This window comes from Stenella coeruleoalba (assembly GCF_951394435.1).
Source record: "Stenella coeruleoalba genome assembly, contig: scaffold_88, whole genome shotgun sequence".
Lineage (NCBI taxonomy): Eukaryota > Metazoa > Chordata > Mammalia > Artiodactyla > Delphinidae > Stenella > Stenella coeruleoalba.
In genome coordinates, this window is record NW_027645889.1 from 10203 (window position 1) to 36917 (window position 26715).

Here is a 26715-nt window from a genome sequence, read left to right on the forward strand (position 1 = left end):
GGGGCAGAATTGCAGGAAACCAATTTCAGGAGGTAGACTGGAATTGCATTGAAAGCATAGGAAAAGAGGCAGAACGTCCACAATGATGCACTTGGCCAAAAAGGGCGTATGCGTTTTTTCCTGAATATATTCAGGAAAAAACGCATACGCCCTTTTTGGCCAACCAAGCAAGCTTGCAAAGGAAATCTGCACTACAATGAAGTCTCACTTCTCCCCGGTCAAAAGGGCCATCTGAAAAAAGTGTAAAATCCAGAAAGGCAGGAGAGGCCATGGAGAACTGGGAGCCTTGTTATGCTGATGGGCGGGATGTAAATTGCCAACAACCACTCGGGAGAAGTGTATGGTGTTTCCTGAAACATCTAAAAAACAAAGCAACAGAACCTAGGGCACTTCCACTTATGGTCCTATAGCTTAGGGAAATTAAAATCTAAAAGACACAGCCACCCCAAAGTTTGGAACGGCTCTGTTTACAAGAACCTCGTTTACAGTAGAAGTTCAACATCGCAGAAAGTGAAAAATGGATAAAGAAGTTGTGGTATTTACTTACAAAGCAATATCACTCAGCAATGAAATATGTGTCATCAGGCCCTTAGCAGCACAATGAGTGGATTCAGGTATGATGATTCTAACTGAAGTAAGTCACACAGAAAAAGAAACATCATAAGATATCAGTAATACACGGAATGTAAACTTGGCTACATAGGAACTGAATTACAGAACAGAACAGGGTCTCAAATTTAGAAAACCAACTTATGCTTGCTTAAGGGTAAAGGTGAGTTGGGGTGCTGCATAAAACCAGAGATTGAAATGAGCACAGATAAAGTTCCTTAAGTCAAATATGGAATAGACAAGAGCTACTCCTTGCTCAACGAAATGGACTCAACACCGCATATTAAACGCCTAAGAATGTACCTGACTAGTAAGTATCTTAAAACCTATGGATTGCTATGTCTCCGAAAGAGAATCAAGCATGTGTACAGGGGCATAAACGCAGCAGTGATAGGATTGGAGAGGTTCGGTGAGCAAATGAAGACCCTTTGAAGTCATATTGCATGGTACCCATTACACGGGTCTTAACTCTCCAGGTTTAAGGTATTCTTCCTTCAGCTAAAACATGCATGTGGAACCCAAGTATGATCAACCATGTGAACGGGAGACGTGTTCAAATATGTCTCAGTTTTCCTCCCCTGGTACTCGGGTGCAACATTCCAGACGCTTTACTAACACTCTCCCCACTTGGAGAGTCAGCGCCTTTAACCTCCTGTTTGGCCCAGTTTGCAATTTCTGCGGAAGATGAACAGGAATAGCGAGAACCAATGAGAGACTAGCTGGAGGTGTCTGGACGGGCAAATTTAACTCTCATTTCCCACCAGGAAGAGGAAATAACCAAAGGCTCAGCGTGCCGTGCCGGAACCAGATTAGGGCCTGAAGCCATCCTGCGGTGTTGCGGCCAGGTCACAAGAAAGCGAGTTGAAGAAAGGAGCTCAGGGGCACTGTAATTCACAAACCTGCAGAGTTATAAATGACAGCTATCGTCCAAAAATAGACTGAAGTAAGGCTGCCAAGAGGACTTGAAAGCGGGGCAGAATTGCAGGAAACCGATTTCAGGAGGTAGACTGGAATTGCATTGAAAGCATAGGAAAAGAGGCAGAACGTCCACAATGATGCACTTGGCCAAAAAGGGCGTATGCGTTTTTTCCTGAATATATTCAGGAAAAAACGCATACGCCCTTTTTGGCCAACCAAGCAAGCTTGCAAAGGAAATCTGCACTACAATGAAGTCTCACTTCTCCCCGGTCAAAAGGGCCATCTGAAAAAAGTGTAAAATCCAGAAAGGCAGGACAGGCCATGGAGAACTGGGAGCCTTGTTATGCTGATGGGCGGGATGTAAATTGCCAACAACCACTCGGGAGAAGTGTATGGTGTTTCCTGAAACATCTAAAAAACAAAGCAACAGAACCTAGGGCACTTCCACTTATGGTCCTATAGCTTAGGGAAATTAAAATCTAAAAGACACAGCCACCCCAAAGTTTGGGACGCCTCTGTTTACAAGAACCTCGTTTACAGTACAAGTTCAACATCGCAGAAAGTGAAAAATGGATAAAGAAGTTGTGGTATTTACTTACAAAGCAATATCACTCAGCAATGAAATCTGTGTCATCAGGCCCTTAGCAGCACAATGAGTGGATTCAGGTATGATGATTCTAACTGAAATAAGTCACACAGAAAAAGAAACATCATAAGATATCAGTAATACACGGAATGGAAACTTGGCTACACAGGAACTGAATTACAGAACAGAACAGGGTCTCAAATTTAGAAAACCAACTTATTCTTGCTTAAGGGTAAAGGTGAGTTGGGGTGCTGCATAAAACCAGAGATTGAAATGAGCACAGATAAAGTTCCTTAAGCCAAATATGGAATAGACAAGAGCTACTCCTTGCTCAACGAAATGGACTCAACACCCCATATTAAACGCCTAAGAATGTACCTGACTAGTAAGTATCTTAAAACCTATGGATTCCTATGTCTCCGAAAGAGAATCAAGCATGTGTACAGGGGCATAAAGGCAGCAGTGATAGGATTGGAGTGGTTCGGTGAGCAAATGAAGACCCTTTGAAGTCATATTGCATGGTACCCATTCCACGGGTTTCAACTACCCAGGTTTAAGGTATTCTTCCTTCAGCTAAAACATGCATGTGGAACCTAGAGTATGATCAACCATGTGATCAGGAGACGTGTTCAAATATGTCTCAGTTTTCCTCCCCTGGTACTCGGGTGCAACATTCCAGACGCTTTACTAACACTCTCCCCACTTGGAGAGTCAGCGCCTTTAACCTCCTGTTTGGCCCAGTTTGCAATTTCTGCGGAAGATGAACAGGAATAGCGAGAACCAATGAGAGGCTAGCTGGCGGTGTCTGGACGGGCAAATTTAACTCTCATTTCCCACCAGGAAGAGGAATTAACCAAAGGCTCAGCATGCCGTGCCGGAACCAGATTAGGGCCTGAAGCCATCCTGCGGTGTTGCGGCCAGGTCACAAGAAAGCTAGTTGAAGAAAGGAGCTCAGGAGCACTGTAATTCACAAACCTGCAGTGTTATAAATGACAGCTATCGTCCAAAAATAGACTGAAGTAAGGCTGCCAAGAGGACTTGAAAGCGGGGCAGAATTGCAGGAAACCGATTTCAGGAGGTAGACTGGAATTGCATTGAAAGCATAGGAAAAGAGGCAGAACGTCCACAATGATGCACTTGGCCAAGAAGGGCGTATGCGTTTTTTCCTGAATATATTCAGGAAAAAACGCATACGCCCTTTTTGGCCAAGCAAGCAAGCTTGCAAAGGAAATCTGCACTACAATGAAGTCTCACTTCCCCCCGGTCAAAAGGGCCATCTGAAAAAAGTGTAAAATCCAGAAAGGCAACAGGCCATTGAGAACTGGGAGCCTTGTTATGCTGATGGGCGGGATGTAAATTGCCAACAGACACTCGGGAGAAGTGTATGGTGTTTCCTGAAACATCTAAAAAACAAAGCAACAGAGCCTAGGGCACTGCCACTTATGGTCCTATAGCTTAGGGAAATTAAAATCAAAAAGACACAGCCACCCCAAAGTTTGGGACGGCTCTGTTTACAAGAACCTCGTTTACAGTACAAGTTCAACATCGCAGAAAGTGAAAAATGGATAAAGAAGTTGTGGTATTCACTTACAAAGCAATATCACTCAGCAATGAAATCTATGTCATCAGGCCCTTAGCAGCACAATGAGTGGATTCAGGTATGATGATTCTAACTGAAATAAGTCACACAGAAAAAGAAACATCATAAGATATCAGTAATACACGGAATGGAAACTTGGCTACACAGGAACTGAATTACAGAACAGAACAGGGTCTCAAATTTAGAAAACCAACTTATGCTTGCTTAAGGGTAAAGGTGAGTTGGGGTGCTGCATAAAACCAGAGATTGAAATGAGCACAGATAAAGTTCCTTAAGTCAAATATGGAATAGACAAGAGCTACTCCTTGCTCAACGAAATGGACTCAACACCGCATATTAAACGCCTAAGAATGTACCTGACTAGTAAGTATCGTAAAACCTATGGATTGCTATGTCTCTGAAAGAGAATCAAGCATGTGTACAGGGGCATAAACGCAGCAGTGATAGGATTGGAGAGGTTCGGTGAGCAAATGAAGACCCTTTGAAGTCATATTGCATGGTACCCATTACACGGGTCTCAACTCTCCAGGTTTAAGGTATTCTTCCTTCAGCTAAAACATGCATGTGGAACCCAAGTATGATCAACCATGTGAACGGGAGACGTGTTCAAATATGTCTCAGTTTTCCTCCCCTGGTACTCGGGTGCAACATTCCAGACGCTTTACTAACACTCTCACCACTTGGAGAGTCAGCGCCGTTAACCTCCTGTTTGGCCCAGTTTGCAATTTCTGCGGAAGATGAACAGGAATAGCGAGAACCAATGAGAGGCTAGCTGGAGGTGTCTGGACGGGCAAATTTAACTCTCATTTCCCACCAGGAAGAGGAATTAACCAAAGGCTCAGCGTGCCGGGCCGGAACCAGATTAGGGCCTGAAGCCATCCTGTGGTGTTGCGGCCAGGTCACAAGAAAGCGAGTTGAAGAAAGGAGCTCAGGGGCACTGTAATTCACAAACCTGCAGAGTTATAAATGACAGCTATCGTCCAAAAATAGACTGAAGTAAGGCTGCCAAGAGGACTTGAAAGCGGGGCAGAATTGCAGGAAACCGATTTCAGGAGGTAGACTGGAATTGCATTGAAAGCATAGGAAAAGAGGCAGAACGTCCACAATGATGCACTTGGCCAAGAAGGGCGTATGCGTTTTTTCCTGAATATATTCAGGAAAAAACGCATACGTCCTTTTTGGCCAACCAAGCAAGCTTGCAAAGGAAATCTGCACTACAATGAAGTCTCACTTCCCCCCGGTCAAAAGGGCCATCTGAAAAAAGTGTAAAATCCAGAAAGGCAGGACAGGCCATGGAGAACTGGGAGCCTTGTTATGCTGATGGGCGGGATGTAAATTGCCAACAGACACTCGGGAGAAGTGTATGGTGTTTCCTGAAACATCTAAAAAACAAAGCAACAGAGCCTAGGGCACTGCCACTTATGGTCCTATAGCTTAGGGAAATTAAAATCAAAAAGACACATCCACCCCAAAATTTGGGACGCCTCTGTTTACAAGAACCTCGTTTACAGTACAAGTTCAACATCGCAGAAAGTGAAAAATGGATAAAGAAGTTGTGGTATTTACTTACAAAGCAATATCACTCAGCAATGAAATCTATGTCATCAGGCCCTTAGCATCACAATGAGTGGATTCAGGTATGATGATTCTAACTGAAATAAGTCACACAGAAAAAGAAACATCATAAGATATCAGTAATACACGGAATGTAAACTTGGCTACACAGGAACTGAATTACAGAACAGAACAGGGTCTCAAATTTAGAAAACCAACTTATGCTTGCTTAAGGGTAAAGGTGAGTTGGGGTGCTGCATAAAACCAGAGATTGAAATGAGCACAGATAAAGTTCCTTAAGTCAAATATGGAATAGACAAGAGCTACTCCTTGCTCAACGAAATGGACTCAACACCGCATATTAAACGCCTAAGAATGTACCTGACTAGTAAGTATCGTAAAACCTATGGATTGCTATGTCTCTGAAAGAGAATCAAGCATGTGTACAGGGGCATAAACGCAGCAGTGATAGGATTGGAGAGGTTCGGTGAGCAAATGAAGACCCTTTGAAGTCATATTGCATGGTACCCATTACACGGGTCTCAACTCTCCAGGTTTAAGGTATTCTTCCTTCAGCTAAAACATGCATGTGGGACCCAAGTATGATCAACCATGTGAACGGGAAACGTGTTCAAATATGTCTCAGTTTTTCTCCCCTGGTACTCGGGTGCAACATTCCAGACGCTTTACTAACACTCTCCCCACTTGGAGAGTCAGCGCCTTTAACCTCCTGTTTGGCCCAGTTTGCAATTTCTGCGGAAGATGAACAGGAATAGCGAGAACCAATGAGAGGCTAGCTGGAGGTGTCTGGACGGGCAAATTTAACTCTCATTTCCCACCAGGAAGAGGAATTAACCAAAGGCTCAGCGTGCCGGGCCGGAACCAGATTAGGGCCTGAAGCCATCCTGCGGTGTTGCAGCCAGGTCACAAGAAAGCGAGTTGAAGAAAGGAGCTCAGGGGCACTGTAATTCACAAACCTGCAGAGTTATAAATGACAGCTATCGTCCAAAAATAGACTGAAGTAAGGCTGCCAAGAGGACTTGAAAGCGGGGCAGAATTGCAGGAAACCGATTTCAGGAGGTAGACTGGAATTGCATTGAAAGCATAGGAAAAGAGGCAGAACGTCCACAATGATGCACTTGGCCAAAAAGGGCGTATGCGTTTTTTCCTGAATATATTCAGGAAAAAACGCATACGCCCTTTTTGGCCAACCAAGCAAGCTTGCAAAGGAAATCTGCACTACAATGAAGTCTCACTTCCCCCCGGTCAAAAGGGCCATCTGAAAAAAGTGTAAAATCCAGAAAGGCAGGACAGGCCATGGAGAACTGGGAGCCTTGTTATGCTGATGGGCGGGATGTAAATTGCCAACAGACACTCGGGAGAAGTGTATGGTGTTTCCTGAAACATCTAAAAAACAAAGCAACAGAGCCTAGGGCACTGCCACTTATGGTCCTATAGCTTAGGGAAATTAAAATCAAAAAGACACAGCCACCCCAAAGTTTGGGACGCCTCTGTTTACAAGAACCTCGTTTACAGTACAAGTTCAACATCGCAGAAAGTGAAAAATGGATAAAGAAGTTGTGGTATTTACTTACAAAGCAATATCACTCAGCAATGAAATCTATGTCATCAGGCCCTTAGCATCACAATGAGTGGATTCAGGTATGATGATTCTAACTGAAATAAGTCACACAGAAAAAGAAACATCATAAGATATCAGTAATACACGGAATGGAAACTTGGCTACACAGGAACTGAATTACAGAACAGAACAGGGTCTCAAATTTAGAAAACCAACTTATGCTTGCTTAAGGGTAAAGGTGAGTTGGGGTGCTGCATAAAACCAGAGATTGAAATGAGCACAGATAAAGTTCCTTAAGTCAAATATGGAATAGACAAGAGCTACTCCTTGCTCAACGAAATGGACTCAACACCGCATATTAAACGCCTAAGAATGTACCTGACTAGTAAGTATCGTAAAACCTATGGATTGCTATGTCTCCGAAAGAGAATCAAGCATGTGTACAGGGGCATAAACGCAGCAGTGATAGGATTGGAGAGGTTCGGTGAGCAAATGAAGACCCTTTGAAGTCATATTGCATGGTACCCATTACACGGGTCTCAACTCTCCAGGTTTAAGGTATTCTTCCTTCAGCTAAAACATGCATGTGGAACCCAAGTATGATCAACCATGTGAACGGGAGATGTGTTCAAATATGTCTCAGTTTTCCTCCCCTGGTACTCGGGTGCAACATTCCAGACGCTTTACTAACACTCTCCCCACTTGGAGAGTCAGCGCCTTTAACCTCCTGTTTGGCCCAGTTTGCAATTGCTGCGGAAGATGAACAGGAATAGCGAGAACCAATGAGAGGCTAGCTGGAGGTGTCTGGACGGGCAAATTTAACTCTCATTTCCCACCAGGAAGAGGAATTAACCAAAGGCTCAGCGTGCCGGGCCGGAACCAGATTAGGGCCTGAAGCCATCCTGCGGTGTTGCGGCCAGGTCACAAGAAAGCGAGTTGAAGAAAGGAGCTCAGGGGCACTGTAATTCACAAACCTGCAGAGTTATAAATGACAGCTATCGTCCAAAAATAGACTGAAGTAAGGCTGCCAAGAGGACTTGAAAGCGGGGCAGAATTGCAGGAAACCGATTTCAGGAGGTAGACTGGAATTGCATTGAAAGCATAGGAAAAGAGGCAGAACGTCCACAATGATGCACTTGGCCAAAAAGGGCGTATGCGTTTTTTCCTGAATATATTCAGGAAAAAACGCATACGCCCTTTTTGGCCAACCAAGCAAGCTTGCAAAGGAAATCTGCACTACAATGAAGTCTCACTTCCCCCCGGTCAAAAGGGCCATCTGAAAAAAGTGTAAAATCCAGAAAGGCAGGACAGGCCATGGAGAACTGGGAGCCTTGTTATGCTGATGGGCGGGATGTAAATTGCCAACAGACACTCGGGAGAAGTGTATGGTGTTTCCTGAAACATCTAAAAAACAAAGCAACAGAGCCTAGGGCACTGCCACTTATGGTCCTATAGCTTAGGGAAATTAAAATCAAAAAGACACAGCCACCCCAAAGTTTGGGACGCCTCTGTTTACAAGAACCTCGTTTACAGTACAAGTTCAACATCGCAGAAAGTGAAAAATGGATAAAGAAGTTGTGGTATTTACTTACAAAGCAATATCACTCAGCAATGAAATCTATGTCATCAGGCCCTTAGCATCACAATGAGTGGATTCAGGTATGATGATTCTAACTGAAATAAGTCACACAGAAAAAGAAACATCATAAGATATCAGTAATACACGGAATGGAAACTTGGCTACACAGGAACTGAATTACAGAACAGAACAGGGTCTCAAATTTAGAAAACCAACTTATGCTTGCTTAAGGGTAAAGGTGAGTTGGGGTGCTGCATAAAACCAGAGATTGAAATGAGCACAGATAAAGTTCCTTAAGTCAAATATGGAATAGACAAGAGCTACTCCTTGCTCAACGAAATGGACTCAACACCGCATATTAAACGCCTAAGAATGTACCTGACTAGTAAGTATCGTAAAACCTATGGATTGCTATGTCTCTGAAAGAGAATCAAGCATGTGTACAGGGGCATAAATGCAGCAGTGATAGGATTGGAGAGGTTCGGTGAGCAAATGAAGACCCTTTGAAGTCATATTGCATGGTACCCATTACACGGGTCTCAACTCTACAGGTTTAAGGTATTCTTCCTTCAGCTAAAACATGCATGTGGAACCCAAGTATGATCAACCATGTGAACGGGAAACGTGTTCAAATATGTCTCAGTTTTCCTCCCCTGGTACTCGGGTGCAACATTCCAGACGCTTTACTAACACTCTCCCCACTTGGAGAGTCAGCGCCTTTAACCTCCTGTTTGGCCCAGTTTGCAATTTCTGCGGAAGATGAACAGGAATAGCGAGAACCAATGAGAGGCTAGCTGGAGGTGTCTGGACGGGCAAATTTAACTCTCATTTCCCACCAGGAAGAGGAATTAACCAAAGGCTCAGCGTGCCGGGCCGGAACCAGATTAGGGCCTGAAGCCATCCTGCGGTGTTGCGGCCAGGTCACAAGAAAGCGAGTTGAAGAAAGGAGCTCAGGGGCACTGTAATTCACAAACCTGCAGAGTTATAAATGACAGCTATCGTCCAAAAATAGACTGAAGTAAGGCTGCCAAGAGGACTTGAAAGCGGGGCAGAATTGCAGGAAACCGATTTCAGGAGGTAGACTGGAATTGCATTGAAAGCATAGGAAAAGAGGCAGAACGTCCACAATGATGCACTTGGCCAAGAAGGGCGTATGCGTTTTTTCCTGAATATATTCAGGAAAAAACGCATACGCCCTTTTTGGCCAACCAAGCAAGCTTGCAAAGGAAATCTGCACTAAAATGAAGTCTCACTTCCCACCGGACAAAAGGGCCATCTGAAAAAAGTGTAAAATCCAGAAAGACAACAGGCCATTGAGAACTGGGAGCCTTGTTATGCTGATGGGCGGGATGTAAATTGCCAACAGACACTTGGGAGAAGTGTATGGTGTTTCCTGAAACATCTAAAAAACAAAGCAACAGAGCCTAGGGCACTTCCACTTATGGTCCTATAGTTTAGGGAAATTAAAATCAAAAAGACACAGCCACCCCAAAGTTTGGAACGGCTCTGTTTACAAGAACCTCGTTTACAGTACAAGTTCAACATCGCAGAAAGTGAAAAATGGATAAAGAAGTTGTGGTATTCACTTACAAAGCAATATCACTCAGCAATGAAATCTATGTCATCAGGCCCTTAGCAGCACAATGAGTGGATTCAGGTATGATGATTCTAACTGAAATAAGTCACACAGAAAAAGAAACATCATAAGATATCAGTAATACACGGAATGGAAACTTGGCTACACAGGAACTGAATTACAGAACAGAACAGGGTCTCAAATTTAGAAAACCAACTTATGCTTGCTTAAGGGTAAAGGTGAGTTGGGGTGCTGCATAAAACCAGAGATTGAAATGAGCACAGATAAAGTTCCTTAAGTCAAATATGGAATAGACAAGAGCTACTCCTTGCTCAACGAAATGGACTCAACACCGCATATTAAACGCCTAAGAATGTACCTGACTAGTAAGTATCGTAAAACCTATGGATTGCTATGTCTCCGAAAGAGAATCAAGCATGTGTACAGGGGCATAAACGCAGCAGTGATAGGATTGGAGAGGTTCGGTGAGCAAATGAAGACCCTTTGAAGTCATATTGCATGGTACCCATTACACGGGTCTCAACTCTCCAGGTTTAAGGTATTCTTCCTTCAGCTAAAACATGCATGTGGAACCCAAGTATGATCAACCATGTGAACGGGAGACGTGTTCAAATATGTCTCAGTTTTCCTCCCCTGGTACTCGGGTGCAACATTCCAGACGCTTTACTAACACTCTCCCCACTTGGAGAGTCAGCGCCTTTAACCTCCTGTTTGGCCCAGTTTGCAATTTCTGCGGAAGATGAACAGGAATAGCGAGAACCAACGAGAGGCTAGCTGGAGGTGTCTGGACGGGCAAATTTAACTCTCATTTCCCACCAGGAAGAGGAATTAACCAAAGGCTCAGCGTGCCGGGCCGGAACCAGATTAGGGCCTGAAGCCATCCTGCGGTGTTGCGGCCAGGTCACAAGAAAGCGAGTTGAAGAAAGGAGCTCAGGGGCACTGTAATTCACAAACCTGCAGAGTTATAAATGACAGCTATCGTCCAAAAATAGACTGAAGTAAGGCTGCCAAGAGGACTTGAAAGCGGGGCAGAATTGCAGGAAACCGATTTCAGGAGGTAGACTGGAATTGCATTGAAAGCATAGGAAAAGAGGCAGAACGTCCACAATGATGCACTTGGCCAAAAAGGGCGTATGCGTTTTTTCCTGAATATATTCAGGAAAAAACGCATACGCCCTTTTTGGCCAACCAAGCAAGCTTGCAAAGGAAATCTGCACTACAATGAAGTCTCACTTCCCCCCGGTCAAAAGGGCCATCTGAAAAAAGTGTAAAATCCAGAAAGGCAGGACAGGCCATGGAGAACTGGGAGCCTTGTTATGCTGATGGGCGGGATGTAAATTGCCAACAGACACTCGGGAGAAGTGTATGGTGTTTCCTGAAACATCTAAAAAACAAAGCAACAGAGCCTAGGGCACTGCCACTTATGGTCCTATAGCTTAGGGAAATTAAAATAAAAAAGACACAGCCACCCCAAAATTTGGGACGCCTCTGTTTACAAGAACCTCGTTTACAGTACAAGTTCAACATCGCAGAAAGTGAAAAATGGATAAAGAAGTTGTGGTATTTACTTACAAAGCAATATCACTCAGCAATGAAATCTATGTCATCAGGCCCTTAGCATCACAATGAGTGGATTCAGGTATGATGATTCTAACTGAAATAAGTCACACAGAAAAAGAAACATCATAAGATATCAGTAATACACGGAATGTAAACTTGGCTACACAGGAACTGAATTACAGAACAGAACAGGGTCTCAAATTTAGAAAACCAACTTATGCTTGCTTAAGGGTAAAGGTGAGTTGGGGTGCTGCATAAAACCAGAGATTGAAATGAGCACAGATAAAGTTCCTTAAGTCAAATATGGAATAAACAAGAGCTACTCCTTGCTCAACGAAATGGACTCAACACCGCATATTAAACGCCTAAGAATGTACCTGACTAGTAAGTATCGTAAAACCTATGGATTGCTATGTCTCCGAAAGAGAATCAAGCATGTGTACAGGGGCATAAACGCAGCAGTGATAGGATTGGAGAGGTTCGGTGAGCAAATGAAAACCCTTTGAAGTCATATTGCATGGTACCCATTACACGGGTCTCAACTCTCCAGGTTTAAGGTATTCTTCCTTCAGCTAAAACATGCATGTGGAACCCAAGTATGATCAACCATGTGAACGGGAGACGTGTTCAAATATGTCTCAGTTTTCCTCCCCTGGTACTCGGGTGCAACATTCCAGACGCTTTACTAACACTCTCCCCACTTGGAGAGTCAGCGCCTTTAACCTCCTGTTTGGCCCAGTTTGCAATTTCTGCGGAAGATGAACAGGAATAGCGAGAACCAATGAGAGGCTAGCTGGAGGTGTCTGGACGGGCAAATTTAACTCTCATTTCCCACCAGGAAGAGGAATTAACCAAAGGCTCAGCGTGCCGGGCCGGAACCAGATTAGGGCCTGAAGCCATCCTGCGGTGTTGCGGCCAGGTCACAAGAAAGCGAGTTGAAGAAAGGAGCTCAGGGGCACTGTAATTCACAAACCTGCAGAGTTATAAATGACAGCTATCGTCCAAAAATAGACTGAAGTAAGGCTGCCAAGAGGACTTGAAAGCGGGGCAGAATTGCAGGAAACCGATTTCAGGAGGTAGACTGGAATTGCATTGAAAGCATAGGAAAAGAGGCAGAACGTCCACAATGATGCACTTGGCCAAAAAGGGCGTATGCGTTTTTTCCTGAATATATTCAGGAAAAAACGCATACGCCCTTTTTGGCCAACCAAGCAAGCTTGCAAAGGAAATCTGCACTACAATGAAGTCTCACTTCTCCCCGGTCAAAAGGGCCATCTGAAAAAAGTGTAAAATCCAGAAAGGCAGGACAGGCCATGGAGAACTGGGAGCCTTGTTATGCTGATGGGCGGGATGTAAATTGCCAACAACCACTCGGGAGAAGTGTATGGTGTTTCCTGAAACATCTAAAAAACAAAGCAACAGAACCTAGGGCACTTCCACTTATGGTCCTATAGCTTAGGGAAATTAAAATCTAAAAGACACAGCCACCCCAAAGTTTGGGACGCCTCTGTTTACAAGAACCTCGTTTACAGTAGAAGTTCAACATCGCAGAAAGTGAAAAATGGATAAAGAAGTTGTGGTATTTACTTACAAAGCAATATCACTCAGCAATGAAATCTGTGTCATCAGGCCCTTAGCAGCACAATGAGTGGATTCAGGTATGATGATTCTAACTGAAATAAGTCACACAGAAAAAGAAACATCATAAGATATCAGTAATACACGGAATGTAAACTTGGCTACACAGGAACTGAATTACAGAACAGAACAGGGTCTCAAATTTAGAAAACCAACTTATTCTTGCTTAAGGGTAAAGGTGAGTTGGGGTGCTGCATAAAACCAGAGATTGAAATGAGCACAGATAAAGTTCCTTAAGCCAAATATGGAATAGACAAGAGCTACTCCTTGCTCAACGAAATGGACTCAACACCCCATATTAAACGCCTAAGAATGTACCTGACTAGTAAGTATCTTAAAACCTATGGATTGCTATGTCTCCGAAAGAGAATCAAGCATGTGTACAGGGGCATAAAGGCAGCAGTGATAAGATTGGAGTGGTTCGGTGAGCAAATGAAGACCCTTTGAAGTCATATTGCATGGTACCCATTACACGGGTTTCAACTACCCAGGTTTAAGGTATTCTTCCTTCAGCTAAAACATGCATGTGGAACCTAGAGTATGATCAACCATGTGATCGGGAGACGTGTTCAAATATGTCTCAGTTTTCCTCCCCTGGTACTCGGGTGCAACATTCCAGACGCTTTACTAACACTCTCCCCACTTGGAGAGTCAGTGCCTTTAACCTCCTGTTTGGCCCAGTTTGCAATTTCTGCGGAAGATGAACAGGAATAGCGAGAACCAATGAGAGGCTAGCTGGAGGTGTCTGGACGGGCAAATTTAACTCTCATTTCCCACCAGGAAGAGGAATTAACCAAAGGCTCAGCATGCCGGGCCGGAACCAGATTAGGGCCTGAAGCCATCATGTGGTGTTGCGGCCAGCTCAAAAGAAAGCGAGTTGAAGAAAGGAGCTCAGGGGCACTGTAATTCACAAACCTGCAGAGTTATAAATGACAGCTATCGTCCAAAAATAGACTGAAGTAAGGCTGCCAAGAGGACTTGAAAGCGGGGCAGAATTGCAGGAAACCGATTTCAGGAGGTAGACTGGAATTGCATTGAAAGCATAGGAAAAGAGGCAGAACGTCCACAATGATGCACTTGGCCAAGAAGGGCGTATGCGTTTTTTCCTGAATATATTCAGGAAAAAACGCATACGCCCTTTTTGGCCAACCAAGCAAGCTTGCAAAGGAAATCTGCACTACAATGAAGTCTCACTTCCCACCGGTCAAAAGGGCCATCTGAAAAAAGTGTAAAATCCAGAAAGGCAACAGGCCATTGAGAACTGGGAGCCTTGTTATGCTGATGGGCGGGATGTAAATTGCCAACAGACACTTGGGAGAAGTGTATGGTGTTTCCTGAAACATCTAAAAAACAAAGCAACAGAGCCTAGGGCACTTCCACTTATGGTCCTATAGCTTAGGGAAATTAAAATCAAAAAGACACAGCCACCCCAAATTTTGGAACGGCTCTGTTTACAAGAACCTCGTTTACAGTACAAGTTCAACATCGCAGAAAGTGAAAAATGGATAAAGAAGTTGTGGTATTCACTTACAAAGCAATATCACTCAGCAATGAAATCTATGTCATCAGGCCCTTAGCAGCACAATGAGTGGATTCAGGTATGATGATTCTAACTGAAATAAGTCACACAGAAAAAGAAACATCATAAGATATCAGTAATACACGGAATGGAAACTTGGCTACACAGGAACTGAATTACAGAACAGAACAGGGTCTCAAATTGAGAAAAACAACTTATGCTTGCTTAAGGGTAAAGGTGAGTTGGGGTGCTGCATTCAACCAGACATTGAAATGAGCACAGATAAAGTTCCTTAAACCAAATATGGAATAGACAAGAGCTACTCCTTGCTCAACGAAATGGACTCAACACCGCATATTAAACGCCTAAGAATGTACCTGACTTGTAAGTATCTTAAAACCTATGGATTGCTATGTCTCCGAAAGAGAATCAAGCATGTGTACAGGGGCATAAACGCAGCAGTGATAGGATTGGAGAGGTTCGGTGAGCAAATGAAGACCCTTTGAAGTCATATTGCATGGTACCCATTCCACGGGTTTCAACTACCCAGGTTTAAGGTATTCTTCCTTCAGCTAAAATATGCATATGGAACCTAGAGTATGATCAACCATGTGATCGGGAGACGTGTTCAAATATGTCTCAGTTTTACTCCCCTGGTACTCGGGTGCAACATTCCAGATGCTTTACTAACACTCTCCCCACTTGGAGAGTCAGTCCCTTTAACCTCCTGTTTGGCCCAGTTTGCAATTTCTGCGGAAGATGAACAGGAATAGCGAGAACCAATGAGAGGCTAGCTGGAGGTGTCTGGACGGGCAAATTTAACTCTCATTTCCCACCAGGAAGAGGAATTAACCAAAGGCTCAGCGTGCCGGGCCGGAACCAGATTAGGGCCTGAAGCCATCCTGCGGTGTTGCGGGCAGCTCAAAAGAAAGCGAGTTGAAGAAAGGAGCTCAGGGGCACTGTAATTCACAAACCTGCAGAGTTATAAATGACAGCTATCGTCCAAAAATAGACTGAAGTAAGGCTGCCAAGAGGACTTGAAAGCGGGGCAGAATTGCAGGAAACCGATTTCAGGAGGAAGACTGGAATTGCATTGAAAGCATAGGAAAAGAGGCAGAACGTCCACAATGATGCACTTGGCCAAAAAGGGCGTATGCGTTTTTTCCTGAATATATTCAGGAAAAAACGCATACGCCCTTTTTGGCCAACCAAGCAAGCTTGCAAAGGAAATCTGCACTACAATGAAGTCTCACTTCCCACCGGTCAAAAGGGCCATCTGAAAAAAGTGTAAAATCCAGAAAGGCAACAGGCCATTGAGAACTGGGAGCCTTGTTATGCTGATGGGCGGGATGTAAATTGCCAACAGACACTTGGGAGAAGTGTATGGTGTTTCCTGAAACATCTAAAAAACAAAGCAACAGAGCCTAGGGCACTTCCACTTATGGTCCTATAGCTTAGGGAAATTAAAATCAAAAAGACACAGCCACCCCAAATTTTGGAACGGCTCTGTTTACAAGAACCTCGTTTACAGTACAAGTTCAACATCGCAGAAAGTGAAAAATGGATAAAGAAGTTGTGGTATTCACTTACAAAGCAATATCACTCAGCAATGAAATCTATGTCATCAGGCCCTTAGCAGCACAATGAGTGGATTCAGGTATGATGATTCTAACTGAAATAAGTCACACAGAAAAAGAAACATCATAAGATATCAGTAATACACGGAATGGAAACTTGGCTACACAGGAACTGAATTACAGAACAGAACAGGGTCTCAAATTTAGAAAAACAACTTATGCTTGCTTAAGGGTAAAGGTGAGTTGGGGTGCTGCATTCAACCAGACATTGAAATGAGCACAGATAAAGTTCCTTAAACCAAATATGGAATAGACAAGAGCTACTCCTTGCTCAACGAAATGGACTCAACACCGCATATTAAACGCCTAAGAATGTACCTGACTTGTAAGTATCTTAAAACCTATGGATTGCTATGTCTCCGAAAGAGAATCAAGCATGTGTACAGGGGCATAAACGCAGCAGTGATAGGATTGGAGAGGTTCGGTGAGCAAATGAAGACCCTTTGAAGTCATATTGCATGGTACCCATTCCACGGGTTTCAACTACCCAGGTTTAAGGTATTCTTCCTTCAGCTAAAATATGCATATGGAACCTAGAGTATGATCAACCATGTGATCGGGAGACGTGTTCAAATATGTCTCAGTTTTACTCCCCTGGTACTCGGGTGCAACATTCCAGATGCTTTACTAACACTCTCCCCACTTGGAGAGTCAGTCCCTTTAACCTCCTGTTTGGCCCAGTTTGCAATTTCTGCGGAAGATGAACAGGAATAGCGAGAACCAATGAGAGGCTAGCTGGAGGTGTCTGGACGGGCAAATTTAACTCTCATTTCCCACCAGGAAGAGGAATTAACCAAAGGCTCAGCGTGCCGGGCCGGAACCAGATTAGGGCCTGAAGCCATCCTGCGGTGTTGCGGCCAGCTGAAAAGAAAGCGAGTTGAAGAAAGGAGCTCAGGGGCACTGTAATTCACAAACCTGCAGAGTTATAAATGACAGCTATCGTCCAAAAATAGACTGAAGTAAGGCTGCCAAGAGGACTTGAAAGCGGGGCAGAATTGCAGGAAACCGATTTCAGAAGGAAGACTGGAATTGCATTGAAAGCATAGGAAAAGAGGCAGAACGTCCACAATGATGCACTTGGCCAAAAAGGGCGTATGCGTTTTTTCCTGAATATATTCAGGAAAAAACGCATACGCCCTTTTTGGCCAACCAAGCAAGCTTGCAAAGGAAATCTGCACTACAATGAAGTCTCACTTCCCCCCGGTCAAAAGGGCCATCTGAAAAAAGTGTAAAATCCAGAAAGGCAGGACAGGCCATGGAGAACTGGGAGCCTTGTTATGCTGATGGGCGGGATGTAAATTGCCACCAACCACTCGGGAGAAGTGTATGGTGTTTCCTGAAACATCTAAAAAACAAAGCAACAGAGCCTAGGGCACTGCCACTTATGGTCCTATAGCTTAGGGAAATTAAAATCAAAAAGACACAGCCACCCCAAAGTTTGGGACGCCTCTGTTTACAAGAACCTCGTTTACAGTACAAGTTCAACATCGCAGAAAGTGAAAAATGGATAAAGAAGTTGTGGTATTTACTTACAAAGCAATATCACTCAGCAATGAAATCTATGTCATCAGGCCCTTAGCATCACAATGAGTGGATTCAGGTATGATGATTCTAACTGAAATAAGTCACACAGAAAAAGAAACATCATAAGATATCAGTAATGCACGGAATGGAAACTTGGCTACACAGGAACTGAATTACAGAACAGAACAGGGTCTCAAATTTAGAAAACCAACTTATGCTTGCTTAAGGGTAAAGGTGAGTTGGGGTGCTGCATAAAACCAGAGATTGAAATGAGCACAGATAAAGTTCCTTAAGTCAAATATGGAATAGACAAGAGCTACTCCTTGCTCAACGAAATGGACTCAACACCGCATATTAAACGCCTAAGAATGTACCTGACTAGTAAGTATCGTAAAACCTATGGATTGCTATGTCTCCGAAAGAGAATCAAGCATGTGTACAGGGGCATAAACGCAGCAGTGATAGGATTGGAGAGGTTCGGTGAGCAAATGAAGACCCTTTGAAGTCATATTGCATGGTACCCATTACACGGGTCTCAACTCTCCAGGTTTAAGGTATTCTTCCTTCAGCTAAAACATGCATGTGGAACCCAAGTATGATCAACCATGTGAACGGGAGACGTGTTCAAATATGTCTCAGTTTTCCTCCCCTGGTACTCGGGTGCAACATTCCAGACGCTTTACTAACACTCTCCCCACTTGGAGAGTCAGCGCCTTTAACCTCCTGTTTGGCCCAGTTTGCAATTTCTGCGGAAGATGAACAGGAATAGCGAGAACCAATGAGAGGCTAGCTGGAGGTGTCTGGACGGGCAAATTTAACTCTCATTTCCCACCAGGAAGAGGAATTAACCAAAGGCTCAGCGTGCCGGGCCGGTACCAGATTAGGGCCTGAAGCCATCCTGCGGTGTTGCGGCCAGGTCACAAGAAAGCGAGTTGAAGAAAGGAGCTCAGGGGCACTGTAATTCACAAACCTGCAGAGTTATAAATGACAGCTATCGTCCAAAAATAGACTGAAGTAAGGCTGCCAAGAGGACTTGAAAGCGGGGCAGAATTGCAGGATACCGATTTCAGGAGGTAGACTGGAATTGCATTGAAAGCATAGGAAAAGAGGCAGAACGTCCACAATGATGCACTTGGCCAAAAAGGGCGTATGCGTTTTTTCCTGAATATATTCAGGAAAAAACGTATACGCCCTTTTTGGCCAACCAAGCAAGCTTGCAAAGGAAATCTGCACTACAATGAAGTCTCACTTCCCCCCGGTCAAAAGGGCCATCTGAAAAAAGTGTAAAATCCAGAAAGGCAGGACAGGCCATGGAGAACTGGGAGCCTTGTTATGCTGATGGGCGGGATGTAAATTGCCAACAGACACTCGGGAGAAGTGTATGGTGTTTCCTGAAACATCTAAAAAACAAAGCAACAGAGCCTAGGGCACTGCCACTTATGGTCCTATAGCTTAGGGAAATTAAAATCAAAAAGACACAGCCACCCCAAAGTTTGGGACGCCTCTGTTTACAAGAACCTCGTTTACAGTACAAGTTCAACATCGCAGAAAGTGAAAAATGGATAAAGAAGTTGTGGTATTTACTTACAAAGCAATATCACTCAGCAATGAAATCTATGTCATCAGGCCCTTAGCATCACAATGAGTGGATTCAGGTATGATGATTCTAACTGAAATAAGTCACACAGAAAAAGAAACATCATAAGATATCAGTAATACACGGAATGTAAACTTGGCTACACAGGAACTGAATTACAGAACAGAACAGGGTCTCAAATTTAGAAAACCAACTTATGCTTGCTTAAGGGTAAAGGTGAGTTGGGGTGCTGCATAAAACCAGAGACTGAAATGAGCACAGATAAAGTTCCTTAAGTCAAATATGGAATAGACAAGAGCTACTCCTTGCTCAACGAAATGGACTCAACACCGCATATTAAACGCCTAAGAATGTACCTGACTAGTAAGTATCGTAAAACCTATGGATTGCTATGTCTCCGAAAGAGAATCAAGCATGTGTACAGGGGCATAAACGCAGCACTGATAGGATTGGAGAGGTTCGGTGAGCAAATGAAGACCCTTTGAAGTCATATTGCATGGTACCCATTACACGGGTCTCAACTCTCCAGGTTTAAGGTATTCTTCCTTCAGCTAAAACATGCATGTGGAACCCAAGTATGATCAACCATGTGAACGGGAGACGTGTTCAAATATGTCTCAGTTTTCCTCCCCTGGTACTCGGGTGCAACATTCCAGACGCTTTACTAACACTCTCCCCACTTGGAGAGTCAGCGCCTTTAACCTCCTGTTTGGCCCAGTTTGCAATTTCTGCGGAAGATGAACAGGAATAGCGAGAACCAACGAGAGGCTAGCTGGAGGTGTCTGGACGGGCAAATTTAACTCTCATTTCCCACCAGGAAGAGGAATTAACCAAAGGCTCAGCGTGCCGGGCCGGAACCAGATTAGGGCCTGAAGCCATCCTGCGGTGTTGCGGCCAGGTCACAAGAAAGCGAGTTGAAGAAAGGAGCTCAGGGGCACTGTAATTCACAAACCTGCAGAGTTATAAACGACAGCTATCGTCCAAAAATAGACTGAAGTAAGGCTGCCAAGAGGACTTGAAAGCGGGGCAGAATTGCAGGAAACCGATTTCAGGAGGTAGACTGGAATTGCATTGAAAGCATAGGAAAAGAGGCAGAACGTCCACAATGATGCACTTGGCCAAAAAGGGCGTATGCGTTTTTTCCTGAATATATTCAGGAAAAAACGCATACGCCCTTTTTGGCCAACCAAGCAAGCTTGCAAAGGAAATCTGCACTACAATGAAGTCTCACTTCCCCCCGGTCAAAAGGGCCATCTGAAAAAAGTGTAAAATCCAGAAAGGCAGGACAGGCCATGGAGAACTGGGAGCCTTGTTATGCTGATGGGCGGGATGTAAATTGCCAACAGACACTCGGGAGAAGTGTATGGTGTTTCCTGAAACATCTAAAAAACAAAGCAACAGAGCCTAGGGCACTTCCACTTATGGTCCTATAGCTTAGGGAAATTAAAATCAAAAAGACACAGCCACCCCAAAGTTTGGAACGGCTCTGTTTACAAGAACCTCGTTTACAGTACAAGTTCAACATCGCAGAAAGTGAAAAATGGATAAAGAAGTTGTGGTATTCACTTACAAAGCAATATCACTCAGCAATGAAATCTATGTCATCAGGCCCTTAGCTGCACAATGAGTGGATTCAGGTATGATGATTCTAACTGAAATAAGTCACACAGAAAAAGAAACATCATAAGATATCAGTAATACACGGAATGGAAACTTGGCTACACAGGAACTGAATTACAGAACAGAACAGGGTCTCAAATTTAGAAAACCAACTTATGCTTGCTTAAGGGTAAAGGTGAGTTGGGGTGCTGCATAAAACCAGAGATTGAAATGAGCACAGATAAAGTTCCTTAAGTCAAATATGGAATAGACAAGAGCTACTCCTTGCTCAACGAAATGGACTCAACACCGCATATTAAACGCCTAAGAATGTACCTGACTAGTAAGTATCGTAAAACCTATGGATTGCTATGTCTCCGAAAGAGAATCAAGCATGTGTACAGGGGCATAAACGCAGCAGTGATAGGATTGGAGAGGTTCAGTGAGCAAATGAAGACCCTTTGAAGTCATATTGCATGGTACCCATTACACGGGTCTCAACTCTCCAGGTTTAAGGTATTCTTCCTTCAGCTAAAACATGCATGTGGAACCCAAGTATGATCAACCATGTGAACGGGAGACGTGTTCAAATATGTCTCAGTTATCCTCCCCTGGTACTCGGGTGCAACATTCCAGACGCTTTACTAACACTCTCCCCACTTGGAGAGTCAGCGCCTTTAACCTCCTGTTTGGCCCAGTTTGCAATTTCTGCGGAAGATGAACAGGAATAGCGAGAACCAATGAGAGGCTAGCTGGAGGTGTCTGGACGGGCAAATTTAACTCTCATTTCCCACCAGGAAGAGGAATTAACCAAAGGCTCAGCGTGCCGGGCCGGAACCAGATTAGGGCCTGAAGCCATCCTGCGGTGTTGCGGCCAGGTCACAAGAAAGCGAGTTGAAGAAAGGAGCTCAGGGGCACTGTAATTCACAAACCTGCAGAGTTATAAATGACAGCTATCGTCCAAAAATAGACTGAAGTAAGGCTGCCAAGAGGACTTGAAAGCGGGGCAGAATTGCAGGAAACCGATTTCAGGAGGTAGACTGGAATTGCATTGAAAGCATAGGAAAAGAGGCAGAACGTCTACAATGATGCACTTGGCCAAAAAGGGCGTATGCATTTTATTCTGAATATATTCAGGAAAAAACGCATACGCCCTTTTTGGCCAACCAAGCAAGCTTGCAAAGGAAATCTGCACTACAATGAAGTCTCACTTCCCCCCGGTCAAAAGGGCCATCTGAAAAAAGTGTAAAATCCAGAAAGGCAGGACAGGCCATGGAGAACTGGGAGCCTTGTTATGCTGATGGGCGGGATGTAAATTGCCAACAGACACTCGGGAGAAGTGTATGGTGTTTCCTGAAACATCTAAAAAACAAAGCAACAGAGCCTAGGGCACTGCCACTTATGGTCCTATAGCTTAGGGAAATTAAAATCAAAAAGACACAGCCACCCCAAAGTTTGGGACGCCTCCATTTACAAGAACCTCGTTTACCATACAAGTTCAATATCACAGAAAGTGAAAAATGGATAAAGAACTTGTGGTACTTACGTACAATGCAGTATCACTCAGCAATGAAATCTATGTCATCAGGCCCGTAGCAGCATAATGAGTGGATTCAGGTACGATGATTCTAACTGAAATAAGTCACACAGAAAAAGAAACATCATAAGATATCACTAATACACGGAATGTAAACTTGGCTACACAGGAACTGCATTCCAAAACAGAACAGGGTCTCAAATTTAGAAAACCAACTTATGCTTGCTTAAGGGGAAAGGTGAGTTGGGGTGCTGCATAAAACCAGAGATTGAAATGAGCACAGATAAAGTTCCTTAAGCCAAATATGGAATAGACAAGAGCTACTCCTTGCTCAATGAAATGGACTCAACACCGCATATTAAACGCCTAAGAATGTACCTGACTAGTAAGTATCTTAAAACCTATGGATTGCTATGTCTCCGAAAGAGAATCAAGCATGTGTACAGGGGCATAAACGCAGCAGTGATAGGATAGGAGAGGTTCGGTGAGCAAATGAAGACCCTTTGAAGTCATATTGCATGGTACCCATTCCACGGGTTTCAACTACCCAGGTTTAAGGTATTCTTCCTTCAGCTAAAACATGCATGTGGAACCTAGACTATGATCAACCATGTGATCGGGAGACGTGTTCAAATATGTCTCAGTTTTCGTACCCTGGTACTCGGGTGCAACATTCCAGACGCTTTACTAACACTCTCCCGACTTGGAGAGTCAGTCCCTTTAACCTCCTGTTTGGCCCAGTTTGCAATTTCTGCGGAAGATGAACAGGAATAGCGAGAACCAATGAGAGACTAGCTGGAGGTGTCTGGACGGGCAAATTTAACTCTCATTTCCCACCAGGAAGAGGAATTAACCAAAGGCTCAGCGTGCCGTGCCGGAACCAGATTAGGGCCTGAAGCCATGCTGCGGTGTTGCGGCCAGGTCACAAGAAAGCGAGTTGAAGAAAGGAGCTCAGGGGCACTGTAATTCACAAACCTGCAGAGTTATAAATGACAGCTATCGTCCAAAAATAGACTGAAGTAAGGCTGCCAAGAGGACTTGAAAGCGGGGCAGAATTGCAGGAAACCGATTTCAGGAGGTAGACTGGAATTGCATTGAAAGCATAGGAAAAGAGGCAGAACGTCCACAATGATGCACTTGGCCAAAAAGGGCGTATGCGTTTTTTCCTGAATATATTCAGGAAAAAACGCATACGCCCTTTTTGGCCAACCAAGCAAGCTTGCAAAGGAAATCTGCACTACAATGAAGTCTCACTTCTCCCCGGTCAAAAGGGCCATCTGAAAAAAGTGTAAAATCCAGAAAGGCAACAGGCCATTGAGAACTGGGAGCCTTGTTATGCTGATGGGCGGGATGTAAATTGCCAACAGACACTTGGGAGAAGTGTATGGTGTTTCCTGAAACATCTAAAAAACAAAGCAACAGAGCCTAGGGCACTGCCACTTATGGTCCTATAGCTTAGGGAAATTAAAATCAAAAAGACACAGCCACCCCAAAGTTTTGGACGGCTCTGTTTACAAGAACCTCGTTTACAGTACAAGTTCAACATCGCAGAAAGTGAAAAATGGATAAAGAACTTGTGGTACTTACGTACAATGCAGTATCACTCAGCAATGAAATCTATGTCATCAGGCCCGTAGCAGCATAATGAGTAGATTCAGGTACAATGATTCTAACTGAAATAAGTCACACAGAAAAAGAAACATCATAAGATATCACTAATACACGGAATGTAAACTTGGCTACACAGGAACTGAATTCCAAAACAGAACAGGTTCTCAAATTTAGAAAACCAACTTATGCTTGCTTAAGGGGAAAGGTGAGTTGGGTTGCTGCATAAAACCAGAGATTGAAATGAGCACAGATAAAGTTCCTTAAGCCAAATATGGAATAGACAAGAGCTACTCCTTGCTCAACGAAATGGACTCAACACCGCATATTAAACGCCTAAGAATGTACCTGACTAGTAAGTATCTTAAAACCTATGGATTGCTATGTCTCCGAAAGAGAATCAAGCATGTGTACAGGGGCGTAAACGCAGCAGTGATAGGATTGGAGAGGTTCGGTGAGCAAATGAAGACCCTTTGAAGTCATATTGCATGGTACCCATTCCACGGGTTTCAACTACCCAGGTTTTAGGTATTCTTCCTTCAGCTAAAACATGCATGTGGAACCCAGAGTATGATCAACCGTGTGATCGGGAGACGTGTTCAAATATGTCTCAGTTTTCCTCCCCTGGTACTCGGGTGCAACATTCCAGACGCTTTACTAACTCTCTCCCCACTTGGAGAGTCAGCGCCTTTAACCTCCTGTTTGGCCCAGTTTGCAATTTCTGCGGAAGATGAACAGGAATAGCGAGAACCAATGAGAGGCTAGCTGGAGGTGTCTGGACGGGCAAATTTAACTCTCATTTCCCACCAGGAAGAGGAAATAACCAAAGGCTCAGCGTGCCGTACCGGAACCAGATTAGGGCCTGAAGCCATCCTGCGGTGTTGCGGCCAGGTCACAAGAAAGCGAGTTGAAGAAAGGAGCTCAGGGGCACTGTAATTCACAAACCTGCAGAGTTATAAATGACAGCTATCGTCCAAAAATAGACTGAAGTAAGGCTGCCAAGAGGACTTGAAAGCGGGGCAGAATTGCAGGAAACCGATTTCAGGAGGTAGACTGGAATTGCATTGAAAGCATAGGAAAAGAGGCAGAACGTCCACAATGATGCACTTGGCCAAAAAGGGCGTATGAGTTTTTTCCTGAATATATTCAGGAAAAAACGCATACGCCCTTTTTGGCCAACCAAGCAAGCTTGCAAAGGAAATCTGCACTACAATGAAGTCTCACTTCCCCCCGGTCAAAAGGGCCATCTGAAAAAAGTGTAAAATCCAGAAAGGAAGGACAGGCCATGGAGAACTGGGAGCCTTGTTATGCTGATGGGCGGGATGTAAATTGCCAACAGACACTCGGGAGAAGTGTATGGTGTTTCCTGAAACATCTAAAAAACAAAGCAACAGAACCTAGGGCACTTCCACTTATGGTCCTATAGCTTAGGGAAATTAAAATCAAAAAGACACAGCCACCCCAAAGTTTGGGACGCCTCTGTTTACAAGAACCTCGTTTACAGTACAAGTTCAACATCGCAGAAAGTGAAAAATGGATAAAGAAGTTGTGGTATTTACTTACAAAGCAATATCACTCAGCAATGAAATCTATGTCATCAGGCCCTTAGCAGCACAATGAGTGGATTAAGGTACGATGATTCTAACTGAAGTAAGTCACACAGAAAAAGAAACATCATAAGATATCAGTAATACACGGAATGTAAACTTGGCTACACAGGAACTGAATTACAGAACAGAACAGGGTCTCAAATTTAGAAAACCAACTTATGCTTGCTTAAGGGGAAAGGTGAGTTGGGGTGCTGCATAAAACCAAAGATTGAAATGAGCACAGATAAAGTTCCTTAAGTCAAATATGGAATAGACAAGAGCTACTCCTTGCTCAACGAAATGGACTCAACACCGCATATTAAACGCCTAAGAATGTACCTGACTAGTAAGGATCTTAAAACCTATGGATTGCTATGTCTCCGAAAGAGAATCAAGCATGTGTACAGGGGCATAAACGCAGCAGTGATAGGATTGGAGAGGTTCGGTGAGCAAATGAAGACCCTTTGAAGTCATATTGAATGGTACCCATTCCACGGCTTTCAACTACCCAGGTTTAAGGTATTCTTCCTTCAGCTAAAACATGCATGTGGAACCTAGAGTACGATCAACCATGTTATCGGGAGACGTGTTCAAATATGTCTCAGTTTTCGTACCCTGGTACTCGGGTGCAACATTCCAGACGCTTTACTAACACTATCCCGACTTGGAGAGTCAGTCCCTTTAACCTCCTGTTTGGCCCAGTTTGCAATTTCTGCGGAAGATGAACAGGAATAGCGAGAACCAATGAGAGGCTAGCTGGAGGTGTCTGGACGGGCAAATTTAACTCTCATTTCCCACCAGGAAGAGGAATTAACCAAAGGCTCAGCGTGCCGTGCCGGAACCAGATTAGGGCCTGAAGCCATCCTGCGGTGTTGCGGCCAG

At 44.0% G+C, this 26715-nt stretch overlaps 1 long non-coding RNA gene across 2 annotated transcripts in view; it reads right to left on the minus strand.

Moving 5' to 3' along the window:
* Window positions 1-605: 605 nt before the first annotated feature.
* Window positions 606-26715, minus strand: part of LOC307181487 — a 501935-nt gene continuing 475825 nt past the window's right edge. Inside the window, exon 3 of one of the 2 annotated variants that reach the window (XR_013826881.1) lies at window positions 606-629. This is a non-coding gene — a long non-coding RNA (uncharacterized lncRNA). Of the gene's footprint in view, window positions 630-24289; window positions 24310-26715 lie in introns of those variants that run through there. The other variant, XR_013826882.1, reaches the window with a different exon arrangement.